Below are 17280 nucleotides of genomic sequence, written 5' to 3' on the forward strand. Positions count from 1 at the left end.
TCTAAAGAGTCTGTTCCCTTCTTTCTTATGGACACTCTTGAGACACTGACAGGCCTCTCTCAGGTCTCCCCAGAGCTTCTTTTCTCCACACTGAACAGCCCCAGCTCTCTTCACCTGTAAATAATTTGTCAATGCCCTTTTACTTTCATTTCTTAGGAACATAGATGAGCATTTCCTGTGCTCAGCAGCAACCTCTGGCTACTATTACAAATGTGTCACCCAATACAGCTGCCTGAGCTTTCTTGCAGGATGTGGCACTGCAGCCATTAGAACATCCGGGCACTTTCTGTAGCTCTCCTGTAATTTCTGCGTCACACCGGCAGTAAATCTACAAGCCTTCACCATTAATAACTGTCTTGGGGGAAAAAAAGACGTTAAATGAGAAGTCATTATTGCTCATCTGAGTGTGTGTGGAGCTGTTCAGCTGGGATGCGTGCTCAGACAACGAACATTTGAAATGCAGAAGACAAGCATCCCTGGCCAGACAGCAATTTTAACACAAGCTCTAAATTCCACTTTGTTATTATGGTGCTGCACCATCTCCATCTTGTGAACTGGGACGAGAAAAGAATCCACCCCTTAAAATAGCGTTTGATAGCCCTGTTTCTACCATGATGATTCATGCAAGAGACAGGGCAGCAGTCATTATGAAGGAAATGTTGAGGTGGTGTTTGTGAACTGACAGTTCCTGCTAGCTTGAAATGCTGTCAGGGTTTCATTGACAGTGCCTGCAGCTGCAGAGATCTGACGGAGACTGGTTGGTAGGAGAGGTTTTGTCACATTTGAGAAGAATTTTATCATAAAGAAATGAACAATTTGTAACAACAGTGAAGGTACAAAAAGAACTATTGGCCCAGCAGCAGGAAGCTCAGTCTTTCTTCACAGCACCTGAGTCATCTGTAGCCCCTCAATCCCCTCAGCCAGACCTGCAGCTGCAGCAAAGCTGAAGACCTGAGGTGAATTCACCCTGGTGTCTTGTTCAGGGAGGGACACTGATGTCATCAGACACTCTGGACTACATCCATCTTTAGTGTGACAGTGCTGGACATACATCAGGAATAATTTTGGCACAAATATCTGCGCTGGCTTTCACAGCAACGAAACTGACTTTCCTTGTGAAGTAAGACTGGTAAAATAAATCAGGTCAAAGGAACTAAACACCACATAAAACCCTTGATCCCGGTTGGAGTTTCGCCTGCTCAGAGACCAGGTTTGGCTGGCTATGGTAATCATGGAGTGGTTTTTATGTACTCCAGACATTGCATAACTGCCCGTTTAATTTATTGTGAATGTTACTCAAAGCTGAGGATTTAATTCTTTTGAACGTTAAAGCACAGAGCTCAGTTAACCTCTTCCTCATAAGTCACTGTATATTATTTCCACAGAATATTATTTTCCACTGTGTATTTCCACTGTATGTTATTTCCAGAGTTACAATATTATTCTTTTTTCTGTTTTAAATCACAAGTTTGATAGTTCTCTTTCCTCAGCTATTTTAAGATTTGTCTTTTCAGCATGCCTACCATCACCTGTTTACCATCACCTCTTCAAAAATCTCCAGGAATCACGTTAATTCTTTACAATACAGTCAAGACTGGTAAAAATCAATCATGACAAATTTTACTCCATATTCGTTTGATTATTATTTGGTTATCAGAGTTTCAAACAACAGTTTAAAAAAGTTCTCTTATAACAAATTCTTTCTTTTTTTAAAAGCACTTAGATATTTTCCCTATATACTTTCTGAAAATTCACTCTGTCCACATTCATCAAAGTTTTGTTTGCTTTCATGCTCTTCAGGGTCACTTTTGCGGTTCACTCAGCTGAGTTCTGGCTATTGGATCAAGAAGTGTAAAGATGCATAGTTGCAGCACAGATAGTGTATTTTTCCAAGGGATTTGTTTACTGTACCATTGCCTCTTTGCTCTTAACTCACAATGGTACAGATTCTACGTCAAAGAACTGCACCAGAAGGTAAACTGTCTTTACTTTAAAAGTAGACAGATGGCTTGTAGTGCTGTCCCTACTGGGATCTGAAGGTCAAACAGGATTGCTTCTTACCTCTGCTGCTCCATTAAAAAATTATGTTCATTATTTAAAAGAAGGAATTTGGTTCAATTAAGAAGGAATTAAGTTCTGTTATCTGTTTTATGTGTGGAAGCTTAACTATTAGTAGCGGTAGGAATTTTCTTGCCATTAAAGTCATTAAATGGCTTCTGAATACACAGAAGGGGTAGATCTGTTAGGAAAGAAAGCATTACATATAATTTAATGAGAAATGTAATTTCAAAGAAAGGAACAAGCCACATTCAGAAACAGCAATGTAAACTACTTCAGTGATACTGAAACAGTTTGGTTTGAACTCGTCTGTATTTTATAATGGTTGAGGTGACTGTGATTTCTTCTGTTCAAGTGTCCTGTTAGGATTGTAGGATTTGTTGAGGAACTCTTCAATGATCTTTATGTTTCTTAAACACTTTGTGAAGAAATAAAAATGGTTTGGTTTTGCTAATGCACATAATAACTGGAATATTATTCTATCAACATTTGCCTCTTTTTTTTTTGCCAGAGTGATTTTAATATTGTAAACTACATCACTTTAAAGCCTGAGTGACTATTGCAGCTAAGATTACTTCAGGTAACTAAAACAGCAGAAGTAACACCAACACGTTTTATGAACTTGCCAAACTGTTCTTTAAAGTAAGGTAGTGTTTTATTTCAACATACTTAAAATGAAACACTTCTACTATTTTTTCTCTTGTAAATCTGTTCATTTAATTATTATTTTTTTTAATATTGTTTGGTTTGGTTTGGTTGATTTTTTTTAAAGTGTTTTATTTTGAATCAAAATACTATGTGCCCAAAGGGAATCTTTTAATTTTTTGACTGAATTAGTAATGCTTTGAAAGTCGTGTTGGGGTAACTCATAATTCAATTTGGGGTTTTTGTTAATTTTTTTGTTTTCACAAGCACCATATGAAAATAAGTGGTTGCCACACTTCCATTGCTTCTGTTGCGGTTGTCACGTAAAATGGATTCTTTGAAAATAAGGTAGAGTATCTTGTGTAGATGGATTTTTTTTCTTCCAGTTATCAGCATTATTGAATGCTTAGCTGTGGTGTACCCATCCTTCATCTCCAAATGCATTACCTGAACCTTAACGTTGAACTAATTAAAAACCTCTGCACAAACACAGCTTAGCATGTTAGATTGTGGAAAGGGGGAGGGAATGGGCCTACAGTCTTGTCACCTCTCACAGTAAGTTCAGTCCTGAAATTGGTGCAACTTCTATGGGAAAACTGAAAAACTGTGAATGAAGGCACTGACTTGTCTGTTCTTGAATCAAGCCTTCGAATCCATTTTAGTGCCAAATTGTGCCAAGAAAAGAACTTTGACTATTCCAAAGCACTGCCCAAGCTGCTTCTTCCAGAGCTCAAACAAACTGAAAAGAATTTCTGAGAAACAGCAGAGGGAGACTTCTGGGTAATGATGGCTGAATAACTACCCTCAGCATCCTGCTTTCCTTCAGAACCCCTATGTACAGAGCAATGTAGTGGATATTTACATTTCAATACTCAGCATGCTTCCTCTGTTTTTTCAAAGCTGTCTTGATTGAGCCCTGGAGCTGCCCAAAGAGTTTAAGCTTTACTGGGGATGCAAGTATGGTTTAAAACAGAGGTGTTTCGTTTATTCCATTGTCCTCAGACTGTCAGGGATGTAACAGTGTAACTCCTTTGCTAAGTGAGTAATCAAAGATGTCTTGACAAATCTTGTCTTGAAAGCCGTGGCACAGTAACACTACTTGAAGTTACTTAATTTATTATAAAGAAATATGACTTCATGTGACAGTTATGAGTTGATGCTTTAATAATATATGCTACTAGATAAAAAACAGTGAAATATCTCTACTGTCATGCTCTTCATTCCATTGAAAAAAATGTTTACTTGTATGAGAGTGATTGTTTGTTTTTCAAGATATTAGCAAAATAACTAACAATGCAGAAAGAGCATACAAGACTGAGCAATATCATATCAATTGGCAGAGGTTAACAAACATGCACAAAGAACATAATAGTTTCTTAACAATATGTGTAAATGATGAAAAAAATATCTTGTAACACCTCTCAAACAGTGTGACTGGATGTGTTTAAAAACTGTTTGGATGTGGTGCGTAGGGCCATGATTTAGCAGAGGGTTGTTAGAGTTCGGGTCGTATGGTTAGATTGTGGTTGGACTCGATGATCTTTAAGGTCTTTTCCAACCTGAGCAATTCTTTGATTCTATGATTCTATGACTGACTTGTATGTTTTCTAAGTAGTCAGTGATGCAATGTGTGTCAATATGCATTTGTCACTGATTGGACTGATTAATTCTGTGTTGTAGAAGCATTTGTGTTTTGTATTGACCTGGGCAGTGTATTCCTCTAGAAAAAAAGCATGTCTGTCCTGAGGAATTTATGATCTGGGATGCCAAATTTAAATCTGCAAAAAAATGAAATGGCATTAAGATGGCATTAGATCAAAGTGGAGAAAAACATTGAAACCCATGAATTCTATTTCATCTTGATTTAAATGAGTTCAAATTATGTGATGTTTTAAGCATATATTACTTCAAGAAATAAAGCAAAATCCTCAGATACACATCCATAAAGAATCACAAACCACTGCTCCCCGCAACAGCTCAGACGTGTCAGAACCAGCACAGAACGCCGAGGGGATGTATAGGTTGCATGGGGAATAGCCTCAGAAAGGCACTGTAAAGTTAGTTTTATGCATGAAAAATAATATATGAGATAAATATAGCTGTGATGGTTCTATAAATAGTTCTTTTAATAAAGGCCTGGTTTCCTTTGATAATTATGGAACCCTTTTATGTAATTACTAGACATATTATAGACAATATTATATATTAGATATGTTATATTATAGATATATAGATATATTAGATATATTATAGACAATACTAAAGAAGTTGAATCTCTCCTACATCCAGTAGTCATAGTGTCCTATGTAAAAGACAGATAACTGTGAGAACTAATCTGGGACTGAAGATTTCTGAAGACACCATGGTTTAGTTTAGGAATGGGAAGGGAAGCCAGACTAAAAAATAGAAAATTCCCTGTTGAATGTTGCCCAGAGGGAGCAGGCATACAGGATGTTGGGACTGAATCCCAAGGATTTTTAAGCAAAGGGAAAGATTCTCATTGACTTACCTGGTCACTAGATTAGGAATTTAAAAGCTTTTAAGAACTGGAAGAAAGATAAGCATTTCATTATCTTCATTACATTTCCATTATCAGTTACTGAAATTTCTTAAACTTCTGTGCAACAGTCACACTTTTTTTAAAAATGGCTGCAGATATCTCAGATTTGTCTTTCTCAGTGCCTATCTGCTTGATCTATTAACATTTCAAGGAGGTTTATTATTTCACATAAGCACAGTACAAAGCTCAGCAGGACTTTTATGCACTGCAGCATAGCTCACATACTGCTATTCTAATTTGAACCTAATGCTCAATAAGTCAAACAGGAAACAATGTCTAAGGATCCCATGCATGAGAATGAGAAGTCAGTGAATGCTGTATTTCTCAGATTAGAAGTAGTTAACATTTAATGTTGGAATGGACCATTATTTCACTGAAATAATCTCTATGTAGAAATAAAATCATTTGTAGACATTTGAGAGACAAGAGATCCTCATAGGGGCACCTCTCCTATGAGGCTTGTTTAGCTTGCAGAAGAGAAGGCTCCAGAGAGACCTCATTGTGGCCTTCCAGTACTTGAAGGGAGCTTATGAACAGGAGGGGGAATGGCTGTTTACAAGGGTGGACAGTGATAGGACAAGGGGGAATGGTTTTAAACTGAGACAGGGGAGGTTTAGGTTAGATCTTAGGAGGAAGTTTTTCCCCCAGAGGGTGGTGAAGCACTGGAACAGGTTGCCCAAGGAGGTTGTGGATGCCCCATCCCTGGAGGCATTCAGGGCCAGGCTGGATGTGGCTCTGGGCAGCCTGGTCTGGTGGTTGGTGACCCTGCACACAGCAGGGGGTTGGAAGTAGGTGGTCATTGTGATCCTTTGCAACCCAGGCCATTCTATGACCTTATGATTATATATATAAAAGAAACCCCAGATCTCCATGCCGAATGATTTTTTTCAATACTTTCAAGAATTTAATTTATCCATTTTAAATACATGCAGAGATTCTATTTGATAGTTAAGAAATTCTACGTTTTACTTTAAATGATAAGGCAAAAATTTCTGAAAAAGGCAGACAGACGGTCTTCGTGGTGTACAGGCGTGTCAGGAGTAAAAGCCATTGATTGTCAAATGTTCATCAGTTGTTTGCTTGTCTCTGTGGAATGCTTTTCTGTAAGAAACAAAATGTTTGGAGTCCTGTACGTACTGGCACCATCTCACTTGTCAACAAAACACACTGCGTTTCTGCTTTGCAGTGCAACTGGAGGCAGCGCTGTGCTCTGCATGATTAATGATTTATTTTAAATTGTTTTTAAATTTGCTTCTGATACTCCAGACAATGAAACAAGTCCTTCTAAATTAATCATCTTTTAGGTGGAACCTTCCTGTTGCTGTCCTTTTTAATGTTAGATGAAATTTCTTTAGTTCTGTTTCCTGTACAAACTTTTTCTAATAACATGGAAGTACGCAGTGCCTGTAAAGCCAAGTTGTCCTTTATGGTGAGAATTATTTGTGAAGATGCTGTAGCAGAAGTTCCACATTTCTTATTGCAGCTGAAGCTTTCTCTGATGCAATCTGTTCTCTTCATTTTGAGTTTCATAAGATTTGCGACAATCCTTTTTCTAGATCTGTGTATTTACGTTTGAACTGAAAGTTCAATGACGTCTGTGACTGATGAAATTTGGGGATTCTTCTCTGCAAATATGTGGAAGTCATTCTTTTAACTTAAGCAAAGTTACTTTGCTTCGAATCAATGTACAGAAGAGTACAGAAGAGTACAGAAATGCCCTATGCATCCTGGCTAGAGCTGTTCTGCTGTATAAAGTAGGTGTTGTGCTGTTTTGTTTTGTTGTGGTGTGTGTTTGTTTGTTTTTATCCTAAATAAAAACTTAAAGGATGGCAATTATAAAGAACAGATCAATACTTTGTAACAACAGCACTTACTTTCCAGAGCTGGTAACTATTTTTATTTCTAATTGAGATCATTTAGCTCTTCTGAAAATTGATTATTGTCTTCAGCCATCCAAATGCACGAGGCTGATTTGCAGACTTATGATATTAAGTATCTAGAGTTTCTATTGATTTTGTGTCTGAAAATCACAGATTTTATTTAGCTGCTAACTAAAGCTGAGCCATTAACTTAACGACCTCTAGTTAGAAATTCTGACTTAGACTCTGAAATACAAAAGATTTGAGTACAACTGTAGTAAAAAAAGGATAAAATGGGGTACCTTGGGTAATTTCACTGTACATCTGTTTATTTCTGAACGCTTGCAGTCACTTTCCTGAAGTATTTTAAACAGATGTCAGGTTATACAAAATGCAACAATAAAAAACATCAGGAATACTTTCCAAGGCAGAAAACTTGTTGTGAAAGTTTGAAAGCATCAACATATTTGAACATAGGTTGGAAGAGAATGCATTTATATGATAGAAATGCTGCTCTGGAGGTTCATTAATATGGTATTGATGTCCCAAGATGATCTTCTTTGCCACAATGCATGCAAAGTTTGCATGCAAACTTTTCAGATATAAATGCTTCTTAAACATTGAAATGTGACGGCAAACATTCTCAGGAACAAACATGTTGAACAAAGTATGTTGTCTTGGGTACCTGCTTTTAGAAATAATCCAGTAATTTACTTTAAAAGACGGACCTCCGTGTGTTTCAGATGGTTTATTTGCCAAATACTGATTTTAAGTCTTCTTTAATTTGAACTGTGTGCTTCAGATACATAAAGTTGTTAAATGGAAAGACTTTCACAGCATTCTGGCTGAAGTAATTCAAATGATACATGCAAAAAGTAGTGTCTCCCATGTCAGCATATACAGTGTTCATGGTACAGTAGCTGTATGTTTTCTGGAGTAGAATTAACCACTGTAGTGAGGGAGACATTTAAACTGAGGGAAAGAAAATAGCTGGTGACATGACCCGATCCTGCAGTCAGATGCTTACACTTGACTGCATAAGCAGTTGTTCCTGCTCACTTAAGTGGAGCTATATAGTGACATATGGAGAATTCTTTATCAGGACACTGGAGTTTGTCTCTCTTCTTCAGATAGTTACCCATTTCTTATTTCCATCTTTACATGTATTAATCTTTAAATCAATCCTCTGTAGTAAAAAGATGCTATTATCTTTGTAGTTAGGTAATACCTCGCAGTTGAAAAACGAAGAAACAGGAAGACTTAGGAGGGGAAGGAGAGTTCATCTTGCATTTGAAAATTTGCTGTAAGATGATCATCCAAGCTTGCACCACACTTCACATAGCTTAGGCAGACATTTCATTCTGTGTCAGGGGGTATGAACATAGTGGATAGGATGGTCTCCCTTCCTTGACATTGAAGAAGAGCCTAACTGACTTTTGTAGACGAGATACTGAAATTTTCAAGGGGTTTTAAATAGTTGAGCAGAATCCTTCTGAAGTGGCTGCTCTGTTTGCAGAGAAAATTCTGTGGCATGGAGTCTTGCCTCTTGTTCTTCCCCTGGGATGCTCTGCTCTGTCTTAAGGATGGCCACCTTAAGTGATGCTCCTGGCACTGACATTTAGCGTTTCCTGAAACTGTCTGTGGTTGCAACTATGCAAATGTAATCAAGGATTTAATAATAGTCTAATTATTTGTGTGAGGGAGAAGGACATGTAGATTTTGTTTTCCTCCTTAAAGCTAGATATTCTTAAAAAGAAAATGATTTATCCAGAGATTCTTCGGCTTGAAGAACTAGCTGGTCTGGTGTTTTCAGTTTTCCAGGAAGTTCAAATGCTTAATAGCTATTCAGCTACAGACTGTTATATTTCTGGTTTACACATGGGCTAAAGGAATAGATCTTTTCAAAAGAACTAGGTATTAGTCCTGCCCTGTGTGCTGAAAGAGTGCCACGTAGCTTCAAAGAAGGAAACAGTAATTCATTGTCAGTAAGGGCTTTCAGATGTTCTTTGCTTCTGATTTCTGCATGTAAGCTTGGTATCAGCATGAGATGAGTTTAAGATGTTGTGGGGTTTGGGAAAGACCATTTAGTGTGTTTTCTTTTTCAATATAGATACCCTGATTGGGTCTGTAATATCTGAAAAAATGTATCCCACTATAGTTTATTCTCTTCCTTTGTAGAAATAAACTATACTGATGTAAATAACAGTATTTTATACTACCTATCTAGATTTAGCTAACATGTTTAGATGTTTAGGCTGTCATATATCTGGTTTGAAACCAAGTATTATTTTTAAAACAAACAAGGATAACTGTCTTTGTTAAGTACAGCATGCTGATCTAAAGCCCGCTGCAGTTATTGCGGGTATTTCCCTTAGTTCTCCTGGGCTTTGGATAAGGTTGTATGTTCTTTAAGTTTCAAGAAACACAGAAACACTTCAAGAAACACTTCTGCTCAGAAGTGTTGAGTGAAATAGCTCAGAAGTACTCATATTTTTTACTGTAGCTTCCTTTTTTTGACACTTGGAACACTTTCATAGATGTTCTCTACAAAAATAGATCACCATCAGGCAGAAATTAAGAATAACAAGTTTCACTTCAAGAAGTAAGTGTTTTTAGAAAGCTGTGAACACCTTACTGTAATGTCAGAACATGGAAACTATCTTGCAATCTGAACCACTGTGGTCACTAAAGTTACCTGCTATAATTAACTTAGCAATGTGAGTTGAAATGCTTATTCATTTGTGCACTTCACATAAACTGACATATGCATCAATTTAAATAGACAAAATAACTTTGCATTCTGTTTTCATGCTGATCTCAATGTTAGCACTGCTGCATTGCAGTGCCTTTTATATTCCTTTTTTGCATCTGCAAAGTCATATCCTTTATTAAAGACTAATCACTTGCCAATTTGATTTGAAGAACATAGAAGAACAAATGGGCATCTGGGGAGAAAATATATAAATATTGACTTAGATTAACCAAATAAGTCACCCAAATAATAGAGGAATCATTTGTCTGTTGAAGTCATTTGTGGCCTGTGTATGGGAACTGTTGAATCAAGGCCTGAACCACTGATTGATCACCTGAGGAAAGGACTGAGTCAGCCATGGGAGCACAGGTGAAGGCAATTCAGCTGTGTGCCTGGCTCCACCCTTCCCAGACCCCTTTTAAGCATTTAAGGGCTGGCCCCCTCCCCTCCCCCTGCTGAGGAAGGTGTTGTTTTGTGGGTTTTTTTCTTTCTTTTTCTTTCCTCTGGTGATTCTTCCTCTGGAGTTTTTTCTGCAAACCTGGATTTTCAGGTGAGTATTCCTTCTCTGTTTGTTTCTTTTCTGTTTTCACCACGTTAATCTTTCCAGCTGTAACGCCAACTGTAACAGGTTTGGGATCATGTATGTCTTAACTGATTGTGGAAAAATGTATCTTAAAAACCATCTATCAGGATATGTGCTCTCATATCTTATTTCCAGTGTGTATCTATGTATGCCTGTCAATGTAGGTTAACATTTCTGTAACAGCAATCATGGAGCCTCATCAAGTGGGACATTTGGGGTCAATATCATCATTCAGATTCAGTGAAAATTCATTATGCTATAATGTTGTCATTGTTAGCATAAATACTTTTTCTTTCAGATGTATTTCAAAGAGAATAGCTGAAGCAGTGAAGTGGTGTGACCCAAACACAGAAAATATCATGGTGACAGAGCAAAAAGCAGCAGCAGAGGAAGCAGCAGTTAACATTTTGCTAACCCAGTTGCTCAGCCTAGTGAAGTCTGAATGGCAGAGTTCCCCTGTAATAGCACCCTTGTGTGATGTACATTAGTATTGCTGAGTGGTTTAGCCAGTGTGCTATTTCAGAGAAAGCTACCAAGGATCTCTCGTAGCAACCAAGGGTGCAGTTTCACATTACACCTAATACAGTGTGACTGCAGGCTGCTAAGAATATGAGCAGTCCCCATCCATTACCCACAGCTGTAACTTCCCACACTCTTCCTTCCTCTTAGTCTAATGATTGTGTGGCCATAAGGCAAAATGGTTCAGTTTCTCTTCTGAGTGAAAACAAATCTTTATCTTTCTTTCTCTTTTTTCTGCTTTTTTTTCTTTTTTTTTTCCTCCTGTGGTGAATGGATATTTGTCAGATCAGCAAGCCAAGCCAATTCCATTTGCAGCTGTGTTGCTACAGGATCCAGTGTAAATGCAGGGGTGGGAACCTACAGCTGGGCCAGGAAAGTTGTTTGAAGTGGTCCCAGATGACATGCCAGATCTACCAGTTTAGGGAGGAATCAAGTTCAAACCTAGCCCACAGCTATACCACAATCAGGAGCTATCATTAGATGACATCAGATAAAGCTGTATTGTACTCAAGTTTAAGGTCAATATTACACTCTTTTCAGCACATTTCCACATCAGGCTACTACACGCTTGTAGTGCTACATGCCTATTTGTTTCCAGAGAATGTTCTCACATGAGAAGGCTTGTTATCATGTTCTTCATCCCCCAAAGGGACTGGAACACAGGCTTACTACCTTTTTGAATCAGGGTTCCAGTAATATTGTTTGCTTGGATACTCTGATTCATCTGTGATCAGTGAGTCATAGTGGCTTAGAGAAGTGGGTATTTTCCTACTTTTTAAAATGTGAAATAATTGAGATCATTGAAAAGACCTTGATCCTTTCAAATAAAGCTAGCTGTTGAATCAACTGGATTTAAGATCTCATGCAATGCTTCTGTTTCAATATGAAGTTTGAAATATGACCTGAGCATGATAGATTTCTTTGTAGTACTGTATGAAGCTCTTGAGGTTGACAACTTAATTCTAAGAAGGGGTAGAATATTTGTCCAAATTCAGAACACTTAAAGGAAGATGGCAAAACAGAGATGAGAACTGTGCAGGCAAAGGATCAAATTGGATATCTAGTAGGAGGAAAGGAATATTCCCTTTTTAATAGCTGGAAGAATGTAGGAGAATAGAAACTTAGAGAGGAAGCCTGTGGGAGAGGCAGGAATGGAATCCAGGCATTCTGAATGCTAGCCCAGAGGTTCATCTTTCCATTTCACTTGGAGGGCAGGGGAGGGTGAAAGAACAGGAAATAATCTTCAGTTTTAAGATTCTGAGATTTCAAAATATTTCCTGTTCCATACAAGCCAAAAGCTTCTGAATTATTTTATTTTTTTTAAACTTGAAGTCCTTCTTCTGGCCTACTGAGTACTTTGTTACTTGCTTGAAGTGAACCAGTTTCAGCAGGAAAGCCTGATCTCTGTTTGCTTCTTTCTGCATCTTTGCTCATAAAAGTCTTGCTTTCAGGGCCTCCTGAGGTCTGTCACTTTTCACCATCTCTCAGGCTGTATTTAGAAATGTGACTGTAGTGTCATGATCCTATGGCACAGACCATTACACAATACGCTTGACAAGTATTGTCCTGATGTAAATCAGAGGTAGCACGAGCTTGGGACTTCTATATCTCGCATCCTATGCCAGAAGTCCCATTACTAGATCCTATGCTACTCTAAGGTAAATGAATCTGTGCCTCTCCTTTCAGTTAGAGGTATGTTGCATTTTGTGTTGGCGAAACTAAAAGCAACCTCAGCTGCCCCAGTGTGGATTGTGCAAGAAGTTTCAGAGGAAAGTTTTGGATATACTATTTTAAAATGAGAAACTGAAGTTAGAAGATGCCCATTGAGCAATAATAGTAAACATCTCTTTTCTTTTAATGAAAGAATACTGGTACTGTGTGTAGGTAATGTGGAGTCAGAGAGTTGTCTAATTCATCAGAGTGAGGAGCTGTGCAGAATCAATATCCAGCTTGAGATATGTAGAGAACAAAAGATTGCACCCTATCCCTATTTTGTGTCCTTCAAGCAGAGAGTTGCTGTTTAAGTGTTCCTTCACTTCAGTGGAATCATAGCTGTTTAGGGGTGTGAAATAGCTGTGAACAAGAAAGGTATGCAATACAAATTATTCTATGCAGAAATCAAATTTAGCTTGTCGCTGCCTTTGCATGTTGTCCTTATACAATTGCTGTTGATGCCGTGCCAAACCAAAACACCTAGAATTGTGTTTTTACACTTCCTCAGTAGCTGAATCTTGCCACTGACTTCAGCTGAAGTAGTTTTGAATTCCTGAATACATTTCAGATGTTAGGGGACCACCAAGTGTTGTGGAAGTGCATCACTGCTCAGGCAGGAGCTTTATGGAGAAGATGGGATGATTTGTGGATGTCATTGCTCCCTGTCTTCTATTCAGGGGACTGTACTTAAAATAAAAAATCCTATCTGTCCTCCTACCTTCTCACCCCCTGACCAAAAAAATACCCACAGATCTTCACACAGCGTTGCACACAGTGCCTGTTGCTATCAGACATGGCTGCTACAGGGTGAAAGAAAACGGAAAATAACAAAAGTAACCCCCATTACTGGAATAGACTTTGAGTTAACACCATCCACGTATCAAAAAAGCAGACCTCTAACATCTTCCACAGAAGCAAGGATTTGTATGGTTAAATCTGATGGAAGTATTTAATGAGCAAGATCACTGGCCTAAAACAGCAGAAAGAGTGGAAAATCTCACAGTGAGGAACAAAGCTGCAAAATAAATCAAGATTTGATGAAGAATAAAACCAGCAGTGAATTGTAGAGGAAAAATAATGAAAGCAAAGTAAGAGTGAGGAGAGGAAGTTCACAGGAGTTGTAAAGAAGGGGGTTCCTTTAAACTTTAGGCAAGAAATTAACTTCTTAATGCAAATGGAAACAAATCCAGGGATCACTATAGATGGTGCCCAGAAAGCTCTCTGTGCCCTGCCAACAAATTCGTAACATGAAAAAGGTGCTCTTCAAAAGGGATAAGATTCTGAAGAAGGCTGTAGACTTTTTGGGGAGGAGGAGGTGAAGCAGCTGGTTTTCAGTATCTATCACTGGCTGCTTTAAGGGAAAAGGAAGAAGTGATCAGCACTGAGGCCTGCTTTAGAACAGTAAATGCAAAGTACAGGGTTTTCCTTTCAAATACCTTTTCATGTATCAAAGATGCATCATAAAAATGAAGAGACTAAATCCATGAAGAAGTGATTACGGTTGGAGAACAGTTTAGAAATACAACCTGAGTCTTATGTAAAACTGGATGCGCACCATCGATATCAGATGGCAAACTCTTGTGGCCAACATAAAAATGAAATTAAAGGACAGGGGCAAGACAGCAAATATGTCAAAATGTGAGTATTCAAGAGGATTTGATTAGCAGTTAAAAATAACATGAAGGAAAGAGTAAGAAATGGAAGGTGGAACATCACTGAAAATAATAAAGTGTACTTAAACTCCTGGAAATAGTTATATATATAAAAAAAAAAAGCGTGTCCTGAGGCTGAAAGAAAAACCCAAGGAAAAAGAAGATACAGTTATAGCACAGAAGTGAGCCAGGATGGCAGCCTTTGACAAGTGTATCCCAGGGCCACAGCTTTGCCCGCATCGCCTGTCAAGGACCTTCTGCTGCTCCCCTGAGGAGGGCTTAACAACCCCTCACCAGAAGAGGACCCGGGGAATTAAATTTTTTATACCCTTTCTGCAGTAAGAAATACTTGGGGTTTCAAAAGGGTGACAGGGAGAAGTGATTATGCAGTCAGGAAATGCTGATGAGGAAATAAGTTCTGGCTAATTGAGACTTCTGTAGGCAATTTTAGGGCTGTAATATATAATAGGAAACGCTTTGGGACACAAAAAAATAATGAAATAACAGTACATTGAGGCCTAGAAGTAAGCTAGATTTTTAATGTCTGCCATAAAGAGTGCAATTAGTTCTAGAATAAAATCCTTATTACTGTATATTCAACAATTTATAACTATTTGCAATGTCTATGCTGAGAGAATACTTTGAAAATGGGGAAGAATGAAATAACGTTGCTGGAATGGGAGAACCAAGGAAAATTAATTTCAAATGTTTTCTAAAGGCTCTGTTATCCAGTGGACTTGACAAATGATAGTGGTATACCTGCTGTTGTACTGTTACAAGAAAAATCTGTGTGAAAAGCATGGGAACTGATCCATTCCTCTTTGAGTGGGAGAGGGGTGCAGCTATTTTATTGGCTTAATATATTTGTTTGTCTTTATAATGGGTATGCTGTATGGTTTGAGTGTCTCACTATATCAGCTTACTTCTACATCCATGCAGTGATCAAATGGTCTCAACGCTCATCAATGGATCTGATCTGGGGAACAGTTTGCATTCAGGCACCTGATATGAATAGAGGCTGGAGGATCAATTAGAGGCTTATATGATCAATTAAAAGAACAGGAACTAAGGAGCAAGTTTTGGAATATTTGGGAAAGAACGGTAAAAGCCATATAACAAAATGAAATGTATGCTGGCGAGGACTAACAAAGAAGTAAGGGCATCCTTGTCAGAAAGCTTCCTCCCTTCAGAAGTCCAGAATCCAAGATGAACTACATTTAACAAAAGGCTGTTTTGGTGAGCTGGGTTTTAAAGAAAGGAGTGGATATACCTTTAAAAGTCTAAGGTGTGCTAGGTAGCAGTCCATGGTGATTTAAAGGCTGAGTTTTACAAAGGCTTTAAAGAGAGTTTTTACTCCTGTAGTAATAGGCATTTAATGTGATCAAGCCAGGAGGACACGATGCTTCCCCTGGGAAGGATGTGGGGAGAATTGCAACACGTAGAGGGAAGAGAAAGTACCGCAACTATTAGTTGTATTGAGCTGTAAATGGCGAAATGAAAATTTGCACTAAGATATTGGCAGATTGAGAAATGAGCAGAATACAAGTGACTGTATGTTACCAAGTACTTCTAGTCTAATCTGTTAAGGTTGCTGTAGGAAAGTGGACTGAGTTCAGCAAAAGGAATGTCTGAAATGACTGTATGGTATTGCAAAACAACACTTCTCTGCACACCCAAAAAATTGTTTGATCAAATAGAAGGGAATATATGGAAGGTGTGTTGGTTTTTGTTTTTGTTTTTTTTTTTAAAAAAAGGCTTGGGGGAATAAGTTACAGTTTTCCATTTTATGCAAGAACTCTGTAACCTTGGAAAAGTGAATCAATCTTACCACAGATTGATTTACTTGAAAAGAATTATGTAAAAGAACATGTACCAAAGTATGCATCCTTGTTAATGTGCTTTGTGTTAGCTCAGGTTTTGCCCTGAAAGTCAGTGAATATAAATGTGGTGAGGCAAAAATGAGGCTAATTATGCATCAAAAAGCAGAATCTGTAGTGTTGACTTTTAAATAGGAGCTACTCAAATTGATGACAATAATAAACAACCATATGTTCTCCTACTTCAGTAAGGCAGTATCTGCAATACTAACCTTGTGCCCTATTGAACACGACCTGGCACAGCCTGGGTGTCCTGGTAGACAAGAAGCTGGACATGAGCCAGCAGTGTGTGCTTGCAGCCCAGAAGGCCAACTGTGTCCTGGGCTGCATTAAAAAAGGGTGGCCAGCAGGGAGAGGGAGGTGATTGTCCCTCTCTACTCAGCTCTTATGAGGTCCCATCTGCAGCACTGCGTCCAGACCTGGGGCTCCCAGTACAGGAAGGATGTGGAGCTCTTGGAGCAGGTCCAGAGGAGGGCACTAAGATGATCAGAGGGCTGGAGCACCTCTCCTGTGAGGAAAGATTGAAGGAACTGAGATTGTTTAGCTTGGAGAAGAGAAGGCTCCAGAGGGACCTCATTGTGGCCTTCAGTACTTGAAGGGAGCTTATGAACAGGAGGGGGAACGGCTGTTTACAAGGGTGGACAGTGACAGGACAAGGGGGAATGGTTTTAAACTGAGATAGGGGAGGTTTAGGTTAGATATTAGGAGGAAGTTTTTCACACAGAGGGTGGTGAAGCACTGGAACAGGTTGCCCAAGGAGGTTGTGGATGCCCCATCCCTGGAGGCATTCAGGGCCAGGCTGGATGTGGCTCTGGGCAGCCTGGTGGTTGGTGACCCTGCACGTAGCAGGGGGTTGGAACTAGATGATCACTGTGGTCCTTTTCCACCCAGGCCATTTTGTGATTCTGTGCTATGCTGCTGGCTGTCAAACCAGTGTCCTCGGGTGCTGGAATATTGCTGTGCATGACATCGCTGGCTGCTCCAGCAGCAGGGAAGGAGGTGGGTTAGGCCAGGCTGCATTTCTCTTGCACTTTCGTGACTTATGACTCTCCCTTTTCTTCT

At 38.8% G+C, this 17280-nt stretch overlaps 1 long non-coding RNA gene across 1 annotated transcript in view; it reads left to right on the forward strand.

Moving 5' to 3' along the window:
• The window catches only part of LOC128087736 (uncharacterized), a 170066-nt gene that overhangs the window by 27963 nt on the left and 124823 nt on the right, over nt 1-17280 (forward strand). The window lies entirely within an intron of this gene.

This window comes from Tympanuchus pallidicinctus, unplaced genomic scaffold, assembly GCF_026119805.1.
Source record: "Tympanuchus pallidicinctus isolate F22 unplaced genomic scaffold, pur_lepc_1.0 scaffold31, whole genome shotgun sequence".
Taxonomy (NCBI): Eukaryota; Metazoa; Chordata; class Aves; order Galliformes; family Phasianidae; genus Tympanuchus; species Tympanuchus pallidicinctus.